Below are 17119 nucleotides of genomic sequence, written 5' to 3' on the forward strand. Positions count from 1 at the left end.
GTATAGGTCTTTCACCTCCTTGGTTAATATTTTTAGGTATTTTGTTCTTGTTGATGCAATTATAAATGGTATTGTTTTCTTAATTTCCCTTTATGCTACTTCATTATTAGTGTAGAGAAGCACAACAGATTTCTGTATATTAATTTTGTATCCTGCAACTTTACTGACCTCATTTATCAGTTCTAATAATTCTTTAGTGAAGCCTTTAGGGTTTTCTCTATATATGGTATCATGTCATCTGTGAATAGTGCCTGTTTTACTTCTTCCTCACCAATTTGGATATCTGATTGCTGCAGCCAGGACTTCCCATACTGTGTTGAATAAAAGTGGTGAGAGTGGACAGCCTTGTCTTGTCAGAAAGTATCATACTCGATTTCAAGATTTCAGAGGTATTATCATTACAATGAATGTAATGCCAAGGTTCCAGGCTGAGAAGGGGTGGAAGAAAAGCTAATGAGGTAAGGAGTTTAGGAATGATTATTTTTAGATGAGTTATCCCTATAAGCAGTAAAGTCAACAAGAGTGGAATGAAAGAAAGAAGATGAAACAGAAGCTAATGTCATCAACAATGGATGATTAGGAGAACCATAGAAGAATAAATTGAGGAGACAAGCAGAGATACTATATCCTGAGGGCACACAGTTCAGATTAGCTAGGACTTAGAGAAAGGAAGGAGGGAAAAATGTTTGTTAACAGTAATGGGAGAAAAGAAGACAGCAACCCCACCTCCTGACCCTGATGTATGCAGAGAGTGGAAGGAAAAGCAGTCACTACTTGAGAGGGCTCTAGAGGAGGCAGGCCCTCTAGGAACAGACAAGTTCCAATTAAAAAAAAAAGAAAAAAGGGGGCACCTGGGTGGCTAAGTTGGTTAAGTGTCTGCCTTCAGCTCAGGTCATAATCCCAGGGTACTGGCTTTAAGCCCCATGTCAGGCTCCCTGCTCAGTGAGGAGTCTACTTCTCCCTCTCCCTCTCTCCCACCCCCCACCACTCGTGCTCTCTCTTGCGTGTGCACTCTTTCTCAAATAAATGGATAAAATCTTAAAAAAAGAAAAGAAAAGAAAAAAGGTGAGAGAAATGATGGGGACATTTACAAAGGAAATTGTAAGAGGCTCAATGGAAATGTTTAAGAGGAATGAGAAGAGTCAGGGATGGGTTCAGACTAGTGGACATAGTAGCAATCTGGGAATGGGAGCCCATTTGGCAGTGGACAGCTTGAGGAGTTGAGACTGCAAGGGTGATTAAGGTAAACAGGGATCTGAGCCAGGATGAGAACAAGTGCAAGGTTCAAGCCAAAGCCCAGATATTTAGCTCAGCAGCACTGGGGTGACCTCACCCACTGGCTCTTCCCCCATTGTATGGTAGATTGAATAGAGGGGAAGCCTTATAAGGAGGCCAAGCATCAGGAAAGCCCTTAACTGACTATATTCTCTACCACCTCTCCCAGAAGTAAGGATAACCCCAGCTCTGATGCACAGGAGCTTGAAGGGAAGGAAAAGAGGAAGCACTATATAAATCAGAGCCTGTTAGTCATAGACCTGATCAGACTTAAGACCACCCTTCTCTTCTGGCTCTCCCTGGGATGGGAGAGATGGAGACTTGTCGTGGTTGAGGAGAAGCAAATTGCTTCATGTACATCCTTTGGAAAAAGATTCCCAAACCATAAACAATTCCCTCCCTCCAGCCCAAGATAAGGTTTAGGAAGGGGGAATCCTTTATTTACTTACTCCAGGTGGATTTCAGTGTTTCCCTTTTTAAAATGCCTGGTGTAAGTGTGCACTTCCATCAGAATAATACTAGTGTAGGATTTTGGGGTAGCCAAGATAATAGCAGCCAGAGCTGTGTAAATCTGAATTCTCCAGTTCCTTCTCCAAAATACGTAATATAGAACAATAAAAAGAACAAATAAAACCACACAAACCTCATGCTATCTGTAAAACTGAAAGAGAACACCCATAGTTCAAATTATCCATAAATAGAAAAACAAACCAAACCTCAGCAAACTGTGTCCCTTGGTCCTACCACAGACTTGCACAGAGAAATCAGGGCAGTCTGGAAAGAATACATGGGAGAAAAGGAGAGCTGCTGACGGGCCTATAATTGATCTAAAATAACCACGGAAAGAGAAGTCTACTCATGTGCTAAAATAGTGGTAAAAATTCTGGTAGATCAGAATACTTACTATATATTAAAAATTTTGTAAATGCACATGATTCAAGATGACAGTGTTTGAAAACCATTGCTTCTAGAGGTATAGAAGGTAAGAAAGGAATGGAGACACATCCTTTGAAGCTTGGTGAAGAGAAAAAGAAGGAAAAGGAAAGTTTAGGATCAAGTAAGGAGAAAGATAAAGCTGTGAAAATATGCAATCATTAGTCCATATCTCACACACACACACACACACACACACACACACACCATCCATTAAGAAACTGTATTTCACTTCAGAAGAGGGCACCCTTGAACTTGAAATCTTACAAATCATCCAAAATCTTTGAAATGAATAGGTGAAAACAGAGTAAATATATACAAAGCTATTATAAGAAAAAAACAGAAAACAAGACCACTTCAGCTCTGATTAAAAAGTCCCCCTCACAAAAAAAAAAAAAATAGGGGTGCTTGGGTGGCTCAGTTGGTTGTGTCTGCCTTTGGCTCAGGTCATGATCCCGGGGTCCTGGGATCAAGTCCTGCATCCTGAGCAGGAACCCTGCTTCTCTCTCTCCCTGCTGCTCCCCCTGCTTGTGCTCTCTCTCTTTCTCTCTCTCTGTGACAGATAAATAAAATCTTTAAAATAAATAATAAACGGGGCACCTGGGTGGCTCAGATGGTTAAGTGTCTGCCTTTGGCTTAGGTCATGATCCCAGGGTCCTGGGATCAAGCCCCACATCGGGCTCCCTGCTCAGTGGGGAGTCTGCTTCTCCCTCTCCTCTGCTCCTCTCTGCCCTGCTCATGCTCTCTCTTTCTCAAATAAATAAATAAAAATCTTTTTAAAAATAAATAAATAAAATAAAAACAGCGCCAAAGCAGAAGAAAACGGCAACACAAACTCCAAAGTGAATTAAATATCCACAAAGACTCTTTTGGGGATATGAAAAAACACTTGGAACCAAAAATTCAATAATTAAAAAAATAGAAATGGATATTTTATAAAGGAAGAAATGAAATGAGAAGATTGAACCCAAGAAGAAAAAGACCAAAATTATCACAGAAATGAAATATAAATTGCAAAGTTTTTGGAGAAAATAAAGTCCAGTGAAAATATAATAAGGGACATTGAAAAAAGTCAGGCAAATAACCAAGATAATGAAAATGAGATACAAAATTAGAAGTACTTAGGGTCAGAGAGAAATGAAAGATGAAGAAGCAGCATACAAATAATGGTATTCCCTGGAGAAGACAAACAAAATGACACTGGAACAGAACTATAAAAGAAGATAGAAATCTATATACAAAAGGACCCATCAATTACATGGGAAAATTAAACCAGACTTATCAATTTCAAGACATAGACGAATAAAATTATTGGGCTTCAAAGATAAAAATTCCCAAGCCTTCAAGCAAAAAAGATCAAGAAATTACAAGAATGAAAGAATTAAACTGGCACCAGACAGCTCAAAAACAACACCCATGAAAGGCAACAACAGAATAGCACTTTTTAAAACCTCAAGGAAAAAAAGTGTGAGTCAAGAATATTCAGTCAACTTGTTTTTCAAGTATTAAAACAAGAGGAAATGAACTTTAAACGGGAAAAATTCAGGGAATTTTGTATACATGAGCCCTCCTTGAAGAATCTGTGAAAAGATGTTTTCCATTCAACCAAGTGACAAAACTTCATTAAAAGACTGATGGTCAACAGATGAATGGATAAAGAAGATGTGGTGTATATGGTGTATAAGTATGGTGTATATGTTCACACATACACACACACTAGAATATTACTCAGCCATCAAAAAGAATGAAATCTTGCCATTTGCCATGACATGGGTGGAACTAGAGGGTATTATGCTAGTGACTGAAATAAGTCAGTCAGAGAAAGACAAAGACCATATGGTTTCACTCGTGTGGAATTTAAGAAACAAAACAGATGAACATAGGGGAAAGGAAGAAAGAATAAAATAAGATGAAAATTGAGAGGGAGGCAAACCATAAGAGACGCTGAACTCTAGGAAACAAACTGAGGGTTGCTAGAGGGGAGGTGGGTAGGGTGATGGGGTTACTGGGTGATGGGCGTTAAGGAGGGCACTTGATGTAATCAGCAGTGGGTGTTATATGCAACCAACAAATCACTAAATTCTACCTCTGAAGTAAACAAACAAAAAGACTGATGGTGATCATTTACTATATTTAATTATAGATCTAAAATTACACAAAGGTGAGAACAAAACTCAAAGAATAATGTGTTATAGGTTCAAACAAAGTAGAAATAATGTAAGTAAAATGGGAGATACCAGAGAGAAAAAAGAAAGAGTAAGTTCATTGATTGGTTCATTGATTTTGATATAGGCAATAAATGGGGGTTAAAGGATAATATTAAAATTGGCAAATCAGGTAAGGAGAGGTTAAACAAGAAAGAACTGAAAGAACTAAGGGCTTTATAAAAGGTATAAATAAAAGATAATCACTAGAATAACACTACAAACTTTTCTAAATACAAAAAGAAATTTTAAAAATTAAAAGAGCAAAGAAAATGCATCATACACAGAAAGAAACCCAACAATTATACCAATGTTAATATATAAAATAATTTAACATAAAATGACAGTAGGACAAAGCATATGTCAGATCAATCAATATGAATAGGTTTAATTTATTAAATGAAAAATATTTTTCAATTTGGTTCACAAAGAAAGCAGCTGAAAATAAGAAACCTGTCTAAATCAAAATGGTTCAGAAAGTCTAAAACTGAAGGAATGGGCAAAAGTTTACTAGGTAGGTGGAAACAAGAAAGCAGGCACTGTGATCCTGCTATCAAAGTAGAATTTTAAGTCAAAATGCATTAGATGAGACAAAGAAAGACACGTTTTAATGTCACAATTCACAATGAATATATAACAGTTATGAATTATATTCACCAAACAACTCAGCAACACATGTATAAAGCAAAAATCTCAGGGCATGCAAAGAAACATTGTAGAAATACACTAATAGTAGGAAACTTAAATATACTACTTTCAATACAGATGAAGTAAATAAAAAATAAGAAAGGAAAATAAATAAGTAAAAAGCATAATCAATAAGGTAGATCTTAGGGATATATTTACTATACACCCTGAAAATAGAGAATACAGTAGTAACAAAAAAGATAAAATATTTCAGAATAAAGTCATCAAGAAATGTGCAGACCTTATACAAGGAAAATTTTAAGGATCCCCTGAAAGATATAAAAATGGACTTGAATGAATGGAAAGACATTCCATAATGTCATAAAGATACCAGTTTTCTCTAAGTTAATTTATAAATTTAACAAGTACCAACAAAAATACTGACAAGATTTTTATGGAGCTGGAAAAGTTGATACTAAAATTCACTTGGAAAAATAAACATGCAAAAATAGCCAGAAAAATACTTAAAAGTTTACAAGAGGAGGGGTGCCTGAGTGGCTCAGTCTGTTAAGTGGCTGCCTTCAGCTCAGGTCATGATCCCAGGGTCCTGGGATCGAGCCCCACATTGGGCTCCCTGCTCGGCAGGGAGCCTGCTTCTCCCTCTCCCTCTGCCTGCCTCTCTGCCTACTTGTGCTCTCTCTCTATCTCTCTGTCAAATAAAAAATAAATAAAATCTTAAAAAAAAAAAAAAGAAATATACTCTGCTATCAGTAACTATGAAAAAAAAAAGTTTACAAGAGGAGACTGGCCCTACTACTCATTAAAATATACTCTAAGTCTGGTTTTTCATCTACTCATGGTACTGGTGCATAAACTGACAGATGAATGGAATGAAATAGAAATTTATAGAAACAGATCCAAATACATATGGCAATTTAGTATGTGATAACCATGGTATCTCAAATTACTTGGGAAATGACATTTTAACATATATTTTAACAAACATAAAAGGTGGACATTTTAACCAGAGGGACAACTGGTTTGCTATTTGGAGAAAGATAAAATTAAAACCAAGTGTCACACTATAATCAAGAATAAACTCCAACAGGACCAGGGATATAAATGTCAAAGATGAAATCATTTAAGTACTAGAAGTAACCATGTGTGATTTTCTCTATAACCTGGATGTAGGAAAAGACTTTCTAACTATGACTCAAAATTCAGACACAACAAAAAATAAATTGATAAATTTGACTGTGTTTAAGCATTTTTTGAACAAAAAACAGAAATTCCTAGCTGTGAGACATATACATACACACACCTTTTTCACATATTTCTCACAAATATGGAAATATATTCAAACTCACTCATACACGAAATGCATAATAGATCTACCCTAATGATGTACCTCCAAAGGTATGAATGTTCTACACACAAAGTGATTGTAGTATTGTAATTGTAAAGGATCAGAAAAAAAACTAAATTCCTATACATAAGAGAGTGTGTGGATAAACTATGGTACATCCATATAATGGAGTAGTATGAAGTTATGGAAAAGAATGAGGTCATTTTCAATGAACTAATATAGAGTGATTTCCAGGATATTTTGTTAAGTGAAAAAGACAAAAATGCAAGAATTTTTACAGTATGTCACTTTTGTATAAAAAAGAATGGGGAATGAGAAAACCTACATATATCTAATCAATTGTACAAATAGAGGCATAGGAACAAACAAAAAACCATTAAGATTAGTTACCTGCAGTTGGCTTAATAATGGCCACCCAGATTATCCAGGTGCTAATCCCTGGAACCTGTGAATGTTACCTCATATGGTGCTTTAGTCAGTTTGAAACCCGTGCTTTTTCTTTCTATGACTAACTGTATCCTAAGAGGCCCTTCCTTTGTGTAGTGGTTGATATAACAGCTGAGAGTCTTAGGCACAAATTAATGATTTCCTTTCATTCTGTTAGAGAAACTACTTATAGGAAAAGTACCAAAATGTTTTAAATGTAGAGATGGCTTTTTCAAAAGGAAACAAAAGTTTTAAATAAAATTATCGTTCATAGTCCTACATTGGTATGAATTTGAAAGCTTACAGAACACTTCTCTTTGCAAACTCATCTGTGTCTACAACATCTGGTATTTCACCTCTTCTTTTTTTTTTTCAATTTAATTTAATTTTATTATGTTATGTTAGTCACCATACAGTACATCATTAGTTTTTGATTTAGTGTTCCATGATTCATTGTTTTCGTATAACACCGAGTGCTCCATGCAGTACATGCCCTCCTTAATACCGATCACTGGGCTAGCCCATCCCCCCACCCCCCTCCCCTCTAAAACCTGTTTGTTTCTCGGAGTCCATAGTCTCTCATGGTTCGTCTCCCCCTCCGATTTCCCCCCCTTCCTTTTTCCCTTCCTTCTCCTAATGTCCTCCATGCTATTCCTTATGTTCCACAAATAAGTGAAACCATAAGATAACTGACTCTCTCTGCTGGACTTATTTCACTTAGCATAATCTCCTCCAGTCCCATCCATGTTGATGTAAAAGTTGGGTATTCATCCTTTCTGATGGCTGAGTAATATTCCATTGTATATGTGGACCACATCTTCTTTATCCATTCATCTGTTGAAGGGCATCTCAGCTCTTTCCACAGTTTGGCTATTGCGGACATTGCTGCTATGAACATTGGGGTGCATATGGCCCTTATTTCACTACATCTGTGTCTTTGGGGTAAATACCCAGTAGTGCAATTGCTGGGTCATAGGGTACCTCTATTTTTAATTTTCTGAGGAAACTCCACACTATTTTCCAAAGTGGCTGTACCAACTTGCATTCCCACCAGCAGTGTAAGAGGGTTCCCCTTTCTCCACAATCTCTCCAACATTTGTTGTTTCTTGCCTTGTCAATTTTTGCCATTCTAACTGGTGTAAGGTGGTATCTCAATGTGGTTTTGATTTGAATTTCCCTGATGGCTAATGATGAACATTTTTTCATGTGTCTGTTAGCCGTTTGTATGTCTTCTTTGGAGAAGTGTCTGTTCATGTCTTCTGCCCATTTTTTGACTTGATTATTTGTTTTTTGGGTGTTGAGTTTGAGAAGTTCTTTATAGATCTTGGATATAAGCCCTTTGTAGTGTCATTTGCAAATATCTTCTCCCATTCTGTGGGTTGCTTCTTTCTTTTGTTGACTGTTTCCTTTGCTGTGCAGAAGCTTTTTATCTTGATGAAGTCCCAAAAGTTCATTTTTGCTTTTGTTTCACTTGCCTTTGGAGATGTATCTTGAAAGAAGTTGCTGTGGCCGATGTCGAAGAGGTTACTGCCTATGTTCTCCTCTAGGATTTGGATGGATTCCTGTCTCACATTGAGGTCTTTCATCCATTTTGAGTTTATCTTTGCGTATGGTGTTAGAGAATGGTTGAGCTTCATTCTTCTGTATATAGCTGTCCAATTTTCCCAGCACCATTTATTGAAAAGACTGTCTTTTTTCCAATGCATATTTTTTCCTGCTTTGTCGAAGATTATTTGACCATAGAGTTGAGGGTCTATATGTGGGCTCTCTATTCTGTTCCATTGGTCTATATGTCTGTTTTTGTGCCAGTACCATGCTGTCTGGGTGATCAGTGTTTTGTAATACAGCTTGAAATCAGGCAGCGTGATTCCCCAGCTTTGTTTTTCTTTTTCAACATTTCCTTGGCGATTCAGTGTCTTTTCTGATTCCATACAAATTTTAGGATTATTTATTCCAGCACTTTGAAAAATGTCATTGGAATTTTGATCAGGATGGCATTGAAGGTATAGATTGATCTGGGTAGCATAGACATTTTAACAATGTTTATTCTTCCAATACATGAGCATGGGATGTTTTTCCATCTTTTTGTGTCTTCTTCAATTTCTTTCATGAGTGTTCTGTAGTTCCTAGAGTATAGATCCTTTACCTTAGGTTTATTCTGAGGTACCTTATAGTTTATGGTGCTATTGTAAATGGAATCGTTTCTCTAATTTCTCTTTCTACAGTTGCATTGTTAGTGTATAAGAAAGCAACTGATTTCTGTGCATTGATTTTGTATCCTGCCACATTACTGAATTGCTGTATGAGTTCTAGTAATTTGGGGGTGGAGTCTTTTGGATTTTCCACATAAAGTATCTTGTCATCTGCTAAGAGAGAGAATTTGACTTCTTCTTTGCCAATTTGATTACCTTTTATTTCTTTTTTTGTCTGATTGCTGTTGCTAGGACTTCTAGTACTATGTTGAACAAGAGTGGCAAGAGTGGGCATCCTTGACGTGTTCCTGATCTTAAGGGAAAGGCTCTCAGATTTTCCCCATTGAGGATGATATTCACTGTGGGTTTTTCATAGATGGATTTTATGAACTTGAGGAATGTTCCCTCTATCCCTATACTCTGAAGAGTTTTAATCAGGAAAGGATATTGTATTTTGTCGAATGCTTTTTCTGCATCAATTGAGAGGACCATATGGTTCTTCTCCCTCCTCTTATTAATGTGTTCTATCACATTGACTGATTTGCAAATGTTGAACCACCCTTGCCTCCCAGGGATAAATCCCACTTGGTCGTAGTGGGTGATTCTTTTAATACATTGTTGGATCCTGTTAGCTAGGATTTTGTTGAGAATTTTGGAATCCATATTCAACAGGGATATCGGTCTGAAATTCTCCTTTTTGATGGGGTCTTTGCCTGGTTTGGGGATTAAGGTAATGCTGACCTCATAGAATGAGTCTGGAAGCTTCCCTTCTGTTTCTATTTTTTGAAACAGCTTCAGGAGAATAGGTATTATTTCTTCTTTGAACGTTTGGTAGACTTCCTCAGGGAATCCATCAGGCCCTGGACTCTTGTTTTTTGGAGGTTTTTGATCACTACTTCCATCTCATTACTGGTTATTGGCCTATTCAGGTTCTCAATTTCTTCCTGTTTCAGTCTTGGCAGTTTATAGGTTTCCAGGAAGGCATCCATTTCTTCCAGGTTGCTTAATTTATTGGCATATAGTTGTTGATAATAATTTCTAATAATTGTTTCTATTTCCTTGGTGTTAGTCGTTCTCTCCTCTTTCATTCATAATTTTATTAATTTGGGTCCTTTCTCTTTTCTTTTGGATAAGTCTGGCCAGTGGTTTATCGATCTTATTAATTCTTTCAAAGAACCAGCTTCTAGTTTCGTTGATCTGATCTACTGTGTTTCTGGTTTCTAATTCATTGATCTTAATCTTAATTATTTCTCTTCTAATGCGTGGCTTAGGCATCATTTGTTGCTTTTTCTCTAGTCATTCTTCTCGAGCGCACACGGAACTTTCTCCAGAATAGACCACATACCGGGTCACAAATCAAGTCTCAACCGATACCAAAAGATTGAGAGTATTGCCTGCATATTCTCAGACCATAATGCTTTAAAACTGGAACTCAATCACAAGAAAAAATTTGGAAGAAATTCAGACACTTGGAAGCTAAACACCACTCTGCTCAAGAATGTTTGGGTCAACCAGGAAATCAAAGAAGAACTTAAACAATTCACGGAAACCAATGAGAACAAAAACACATCGGTCCAAAACCTGTGGGATACTGCAAAGGCGGTCCTAAGGGGGAAATACATAGCCATCCAAGCCTCACTCAAAAAAATAGAAAAATCCCGAATTCACCAACTAACTTTACACCTTAAAGAACTAGAGAAAAAGCAACAAATGATGCCTAAGTCACCTCTGCCTGCCTCAGACCAAGAGGTGACCCTTCAGCCCGTGGCTTAACCCTTGTCCCAACCTCTGGATCCACCCCTCACCACCTCTTTCCCATGTCATTCACTCTCCCTCTCTACCAGCTCCTCCCTCCACCCTGGATTCCCCAGCTGCTTTTGTTACTTCTCTTTTTATCCACAAAGAATTGTTGCCCTCATCTGTGCATCATCTCTGCTGGGAAATGAATGACTTCCTGACTATTCGCCTGCAGGACTGTTCTCACTCTTATCTTCCTGCGTGGTAAGACAAGGCTGCCTGTCCCCTCTGAAATGAGCTCTTCCCTTGGCCTCCAGGAAGCTTGTGTCTCCTCCTACCCCTCACTGCTGCCCTGACTGCCCTTTCATCTTTCTCCATGTTGATGTTCACCAGGGTTCTGCCTTCTACGCTACTTGTGCTTCTACACACCCTCCCCCCAGAACTTAACCCCAGCGATTTCTATTACTGTTAGCCGCTGACACTCATTATTGTCCACAACCACCATTCCTTTGCATTTGCAGTGAGGAATAGAAGGAAGAATGTGTGTGTTGAGGAAGGGTATGGAGGGAAGTCTCTTGGGACCCTCTCCAGCAGCTAGGGGAATGTCCATGTGGAGAGAACTCCGGAGAGGTGGGCTTCAGGGCCCTGAACTGTTGGATGGGGCACGTTACTGTTAGTCTGTTAGTAAAGCTAGTGAGCATGACAGCTGACTTTTCAAGCCCTCCCCAAGCCTCCAGTTTGTGTGGTATGGATTTCACCACAGGAAATCTTGAGTAAAGAAATGTTTGAACCTTTTTGGAAAAACGTGTGGAGGCACAGGATAGATTGGTAAGTAGACCCAACCCCTGTCTCTCAAGATAGTCCAGCATGTGGACTAAGGGAGAGGCTGTGAAAGAGCCCCAATGAGAACTGCTGAAGGTCATCCAGAGAGACAGCCGGTTAGACCAAGACCCCAGTGATTTTATCCCTCCCCCAGAGAAGCCTCCCTGCCACACTCACATACACCAAGTCAGAGATAAGAATGCTTAGCATCCCTGTTACATATTCCCTGCCCCTGCTGAAACCAGAGAAACAGTGTAGAATCATCTTAAATCTCTACTTATCATAATGTATGGGAATGGATTGTTCACTTGTCTGCCTATCCCTTAAGGAGAGAGGGGTTGCCTCATCCATGTTCACCCCTAGCATAATGCCAGGTGCAAAAGGGACTTTAAAAAAAAGTTTACCGAAGATAAAAGAGGAAGCTGGTAAGCAGGTAACACAGGTAAGTCTACAGGCTGAATGCCATGCCTTGAAACTGAGGTGACAAATGACCAGTCACCTCTTCCACTATCTCAGAATTGCCCAGGTCAGACCACCTCGGTTCAAATTCCAGCTGTACCACCTACTGAACTTTGCAGAAGTTACTAACGTATTTTTGTGTCTCCGTTTCCTCAACTATAAAAAGGAAATAATTGTACCTACCACATAGGATCACTGTGAGAATTGAAAAGGCATATAAAGGGCTTCACACAATGCCTAGGACATGGAAAAAGCTTGATAAATGTTACCTGCTGCTGTTATGATTATTACCTGTCCCTAAGCCGGCGCAGCAGGAAGTCTTTTCAGTGAAGAAAATAGAAATAATTATTGTAATCCAGTAGCATAAAATACTGAAATGAACCTTTGTCATTCTTTTGGCTGCCCAGCTCAGGGGCCCTTCCTGAGACTAGTTGGGAGGCAGAAATGGCCTCTCACTAAGAAACTAAAAAAGTCAGCCCCAGGCTGAATGTTCAGCACTCCCTTCCAGCTAGAGTCTGTAGCCTATGATCTGGGCTTGAGCAGTCAGATACACCCAACTCAGGCCTAGCAACCAGAGCTAGTGGGTCCAGGCAAAAGGGATGGGGAGCGTGTAGCACAGTCATGCTCACTTTTTCCAGAGGTGGCAGCAGCTGAGGTCCCAGTGGTAGCAGGCAGGGCCACTGATGGCCATGGAAGATCAGCGGTACCCTCGCAAGCTCTGCTGGGAGCATGACGCGGCTGGGTCTTTGTCTGTTGCCAAGGCCCTCTTGTTCCTGTTTTCAAGTCCACGTCTCTAGCCTCTCCAGAAGGGCTTTAAACCATCCCATGTCCTTTTCTGCTTCTGCCAGCCTAGGCTACTATTTCTTGGTGTAATTCAACCTGCCAGATTGATACAGATGATCAGATCTGACAGTTTAATAAAATGTAAGTACACTATTTCTATTTTGTTTTATTGGTTTATTGATTTGCAGTGTGCCTTCTACTCAGCTCCTGTTCAAGGACCGTTTTATCTTAGATGATTTTATGGTGTGTCAGTGGGGGGCAAGACAATCAAATTTTAATTGGCTGGAATCTACCCTTAGGTGGAGAAAATCAGACAACCAATGAATGTAGGAATAAAGGAAAATGGAGGGAGAGGAGCAAAATCAGTGCCTTGTGCAGGAGAGTATCATAACAGAACTATGAGCTCATTTAATTTAACTGGTTTACTTTACAGATAAGGAGCCCAAAACAAAGAACATACAGCTAATGTATGTTCAAGATAAAACTAACTGTATCTTCACACTTCTAGTTCAGGGCTCCTGCCTCTATCCATTCTACCAAGAGGCAAAAGACCTAAAAGCAAGCTCAGATCAGGTTAAATTCAGTTCAGTTAATGATACCTTTTAAGTTTATGGTTGCGTATGAAAATAATTTACATTTTCAAGAGCTTTTTATAATTTATGAAGCATTGATTCATTAAATTCTCTTAACTGCTTTGAAATAAGATAATCATCCTTTTTTTTTTTTTTTTAAAAAAGGAGGTATTGGTATTTATGTCTCGAAAAGGTTTGTAACATTTCTTTTACCTCTGGCTGCTCTCCCTTTTCTATTTGTTTTGGTTTTGAGGTTGTAGCTACAAAATAAGTCAAGAGGAAAGCAATATTAGTGTATTTGAATAAAATAGTCTGCTGATTGGAACCATCATAAAAATATATTGGATTGGGGCGCCTGGGTGGCTCAGTTGGTTAAGCGACTGCCTTCGGCTCAGGTCAGGATCCTGGAGTCCCTGGATCGAGTCCCACATCGGGCTCCCTGCCCAGCAAGGAGCTTGCTTCTCCCTCTGACCCTCCCCCCTCTCATGTGCTCTCTCTCTCTCATTCTCTCTGTCTCAAATAAATAAATAAAATCTTTGAAAAAAAAATATATTGGATGTTGTTATTAACCTCCATATTACAAATGAAGAAACAGAAGCTCAAAGAGATTATGTGACTTGGCTAAGATTAAATAAGCACTAAATGGCAGAGCCATGACATGGTTCATTTAAAAAACATATACCATATATTGAGCATTTAATGTGTCAGGCTGGGTAAACAAGATATAGTGCTAGTTAATCCCTAGATAAACCAGAAATTTCTAAACCAGTATATTACATTCTAAACCACTTTTATGGAAGATTTTACTGAACCATAAACTATAATTTTAGCAGCTGGCCAATCAATAAATACTCTTCTACTTACACAAGATTCATGTAGCCAGATCTCTTTGGTCACCGATTTTGAAATACACTAGACTAAAAGATCTAACTCAGAATCATGAATTACATAATTTTTCTAGATTCTTTAAAGTAAAATGGAGGGACGCCTGGGTGGCTCAGTCGGTTAAGTGTCTGCCTTCAGCTCAGGTCATGATCCCAGGGTCCTGGGATCGAGTCCCACATCGGGCTCCCTGCTCTGCAGGGAGCCTGCTTCTCCCTCTGCCTCTGCCTCTCTCTCTCTCTATCTCTCATGAATAAATAAATAAAATCTTAAAAAAAAAAAACAAAAAAAACAGTCGGTTAAAGTAAAATGGAAATTTGTGATTCTCAAATGTCCCTAAATGAACAAAACATTGACATGAATATGAAGTCGACTTCATCACTATATAACCAATTATTAAAATCTAGATTTAATAAGCTATTTTCAGTTTCAGTTTTTTCAGTCTAATGTCATACAAAGAGGAAATTTTATTCTCAGTATAGGTTTTCCAAGTTTTTCCATAGATTATTAAAGTCACTTGTAAGAGGAAAACTAAGCTAATTGACTTGGAACATAAAAAGAATAACATATTTTTTTAATGTAGTTGTGTATAACGGAAAATACCATTCTTGTACATTTAGCTGAACCAAACCATCTGTATAAGAACTAAATGAGGGGGCGCCTGGGTGGCTCAGTTGGTTAAGCGACTGCCTTCGGTTCAGGTCATGATCCTGGAGTCCCGGGATCGAGTCCCGCATCGGGCTCCCTGCTCGGCAGGGAGTCTGCTTCTCCCTCTGACCCTCCTCCCTCTCATGCTCTCTGTATCTCATTCTCTCTGTCTCAAATAAATAAATAAAATCTTAAAAAAAAAAACAAAACTAAATGAGATCCAGGGTTTTCAAAGAAATTTCATTGCCGCTTTTCCTTGAGAAAGTTGAAAGAAAAATGGGGTGTGCTTTTAAGTGAAAACTAAATAAGGATCTTGGCATCATAATGCTAAGATGACTGTCAAGGCTTTTAGAAATCTAATAAAGGTATTTTTGTTAAAGGAACGTTTCCTTTTTGGGTCAAGGCATCAGAAGGCAGTACAACGCCACCTGTTCAAGGCCCAAGCCGCCAATTTCTCTTTGCCCGACTTTCCCCCAGGCTCTCCTGGCCACGCCCCCTCTGTCCCTCAGCTCGAGGTCCCGCCCCTTCCACCTCCCACTTCCTGGAGACCGCCCTCCTTTGCGCGGCCTCCTCGGGATCTGATTGGCTCATGTGTCAACCGCTAACGGCTGCGGAGTTTAAACCCAAGCCCTAGCTCCCGGCGCCGAGCTCCAGAAGGTGGGTGGTCGTCGCCCCCACGCTGAAAGAGCGGTAAGTGAGGGGCCTTTGGCGTGGCCGCCCCGCTGTCTGAGGAGATCCGCGCCTTTCCCGGCCGAAGCTCCCGGCACGACTCTTCAGAGTCTTCTGTCCAGCGAGCCCCGCGCGGCCCGTGGTCCCGCCCACCCCCCGCCCTCGGGTATCTGGGGCTGCGGCCTTTTCTCCCTGTTCCGAGGGGATCGTTGGGGGAGCCCCTGGTTTGGATTTAACCGGCTGCCTCTCGTCCCTTCGATTTTGCGCCCGGCTGCGTGAGGGGGGCGAGCGGCCAGTTAGGTCAGCTCCTTGAAAGAAGGGATTTCTGTCTTTGTGACTGCACTACTCCCTGCTCTTTAAGAACATTTTCTACCTCATTGTGAGCCCTTAATAAATATCTGCTGGATGAACGTTAGAGACTGCTTACCCGAGTTCTTGAAGGAGCCCTCTCCTTTGGAGCTCTCGTTAGAAGGAAGGTCGGCTGAAGGCGAAGGGGTGATAGAAGACTGGGAAAAACTTAGAACTTGAATTGGGTCTTGATGCGCGGGTAGGATTTCGGTAGGGAATAGGGACGATGATTTTTCTAGGTGACGGATCCAATTCAGGAGAACCGGATTTGGAACTTAGTATTTCTGATTTAGAGTTAGCCGGGATGATGGCCAGACAAGAGCTGCAGAATAAATAATAAATAACTCGTATTAGTGAGTGCTATGTGCCAAGTCCTGTACTAGGCACTGTACATCATTGGTTCAGTTAGTCCCTACAATGAGATGCCCTTACTTTCTCTAACTTCGTAAGTCTGAAAGTTGAGACTTAGAGTTGTTAAGATAACATAGCTATGAAATGTTGAAACTGGGATTCCCAGTACAATCCCAACCGCTGTTTAATATACCTCACTCTGTATGGTAAGTCAGCCTTGAATGGTACTCCAGTGGCCTGGCTTATTATGTTCCTGAAATGTTACTTGGTGAGGTTGTTAATGTGGAGGGTGACAGGGCAGTGTTAAAAGGAAGACTCTGATTTCTAGCTTGAGCATTTGGGTGGGTGATTGCTAGTGCCATTTATTAAGTTAAGGAACTAAGAACCAACTTATTGGGGAGGACAGTTCAGCAGTGGTTTCCTAATTAGCAAAATGAGATTTGATCTTTCTGACTGGATTTTTTTGGGAGATGGACGAGATTTCTATGTTAGCATCCCTTCAGGGGTTTGAGATGCAACCGTTTGTCTGGACTTTTTGTATGTTCCTATGTTCTATCCATGGAATAGGTGGTGATCTTTAATTTTACTTTTTTTTTCTTTTTGGCAAAACTTTTAGAAGAAACATTGAGCCTCGGTGTTGTAAGGTTCCTAGTTAAACTTCTTCCCCATCGCAGAAAATTCTTTTAAAACCATCTTCCCATTATTTGCTTGACATCTCCCAGCATCTCAACATTTGCAAAGGAGACTCATTCCAGTATTGGTCAGTTCTTAGTATTTGAGACTTCTTCCATTTATCCATAGTTGTTTTCTTCAACGAATGTTTGC

At 39.6% G+C, this 17119-nt stretch overlaps 1 protein-coding gene across 1 annotated transcript in view; it reads left to right on the top strand.

Moving 5' to 3' along the window:
- Positions 1-15488: 15488 nt before the first annotated feature.
- Positions 15489-17119, top strand: part of SGO2 (shugoshin 2) — a 42428-nt gene continuing 40797 nt past the window's right edge. The window contains exon 1 of the mRNA XM_045868275.2: positions 15489-15616. The gene's annotated coding sequence lies outside the window, so the exon portion shown is untranslated. The remainder of the gene's footprint in view (positions 15617-17119) is intronic.

Source organism: Mirounga angustirostris, unplaced genomic scaffold (assembly GCF_029215605.1).
Source record: "Mirounga angustirostris isolate CCGP_5_RB_7025 unplaced genomic scaffold, mMirAng1.0.hap1 SCAF_3, whole genome shotgun sequence".
NCBI classification, from domain to species: Eukaryota; Metazoa; Chordata; class Mammalia; order Carnivora; family Phocidae; genus Mirounga; species Mirounga angustirostris.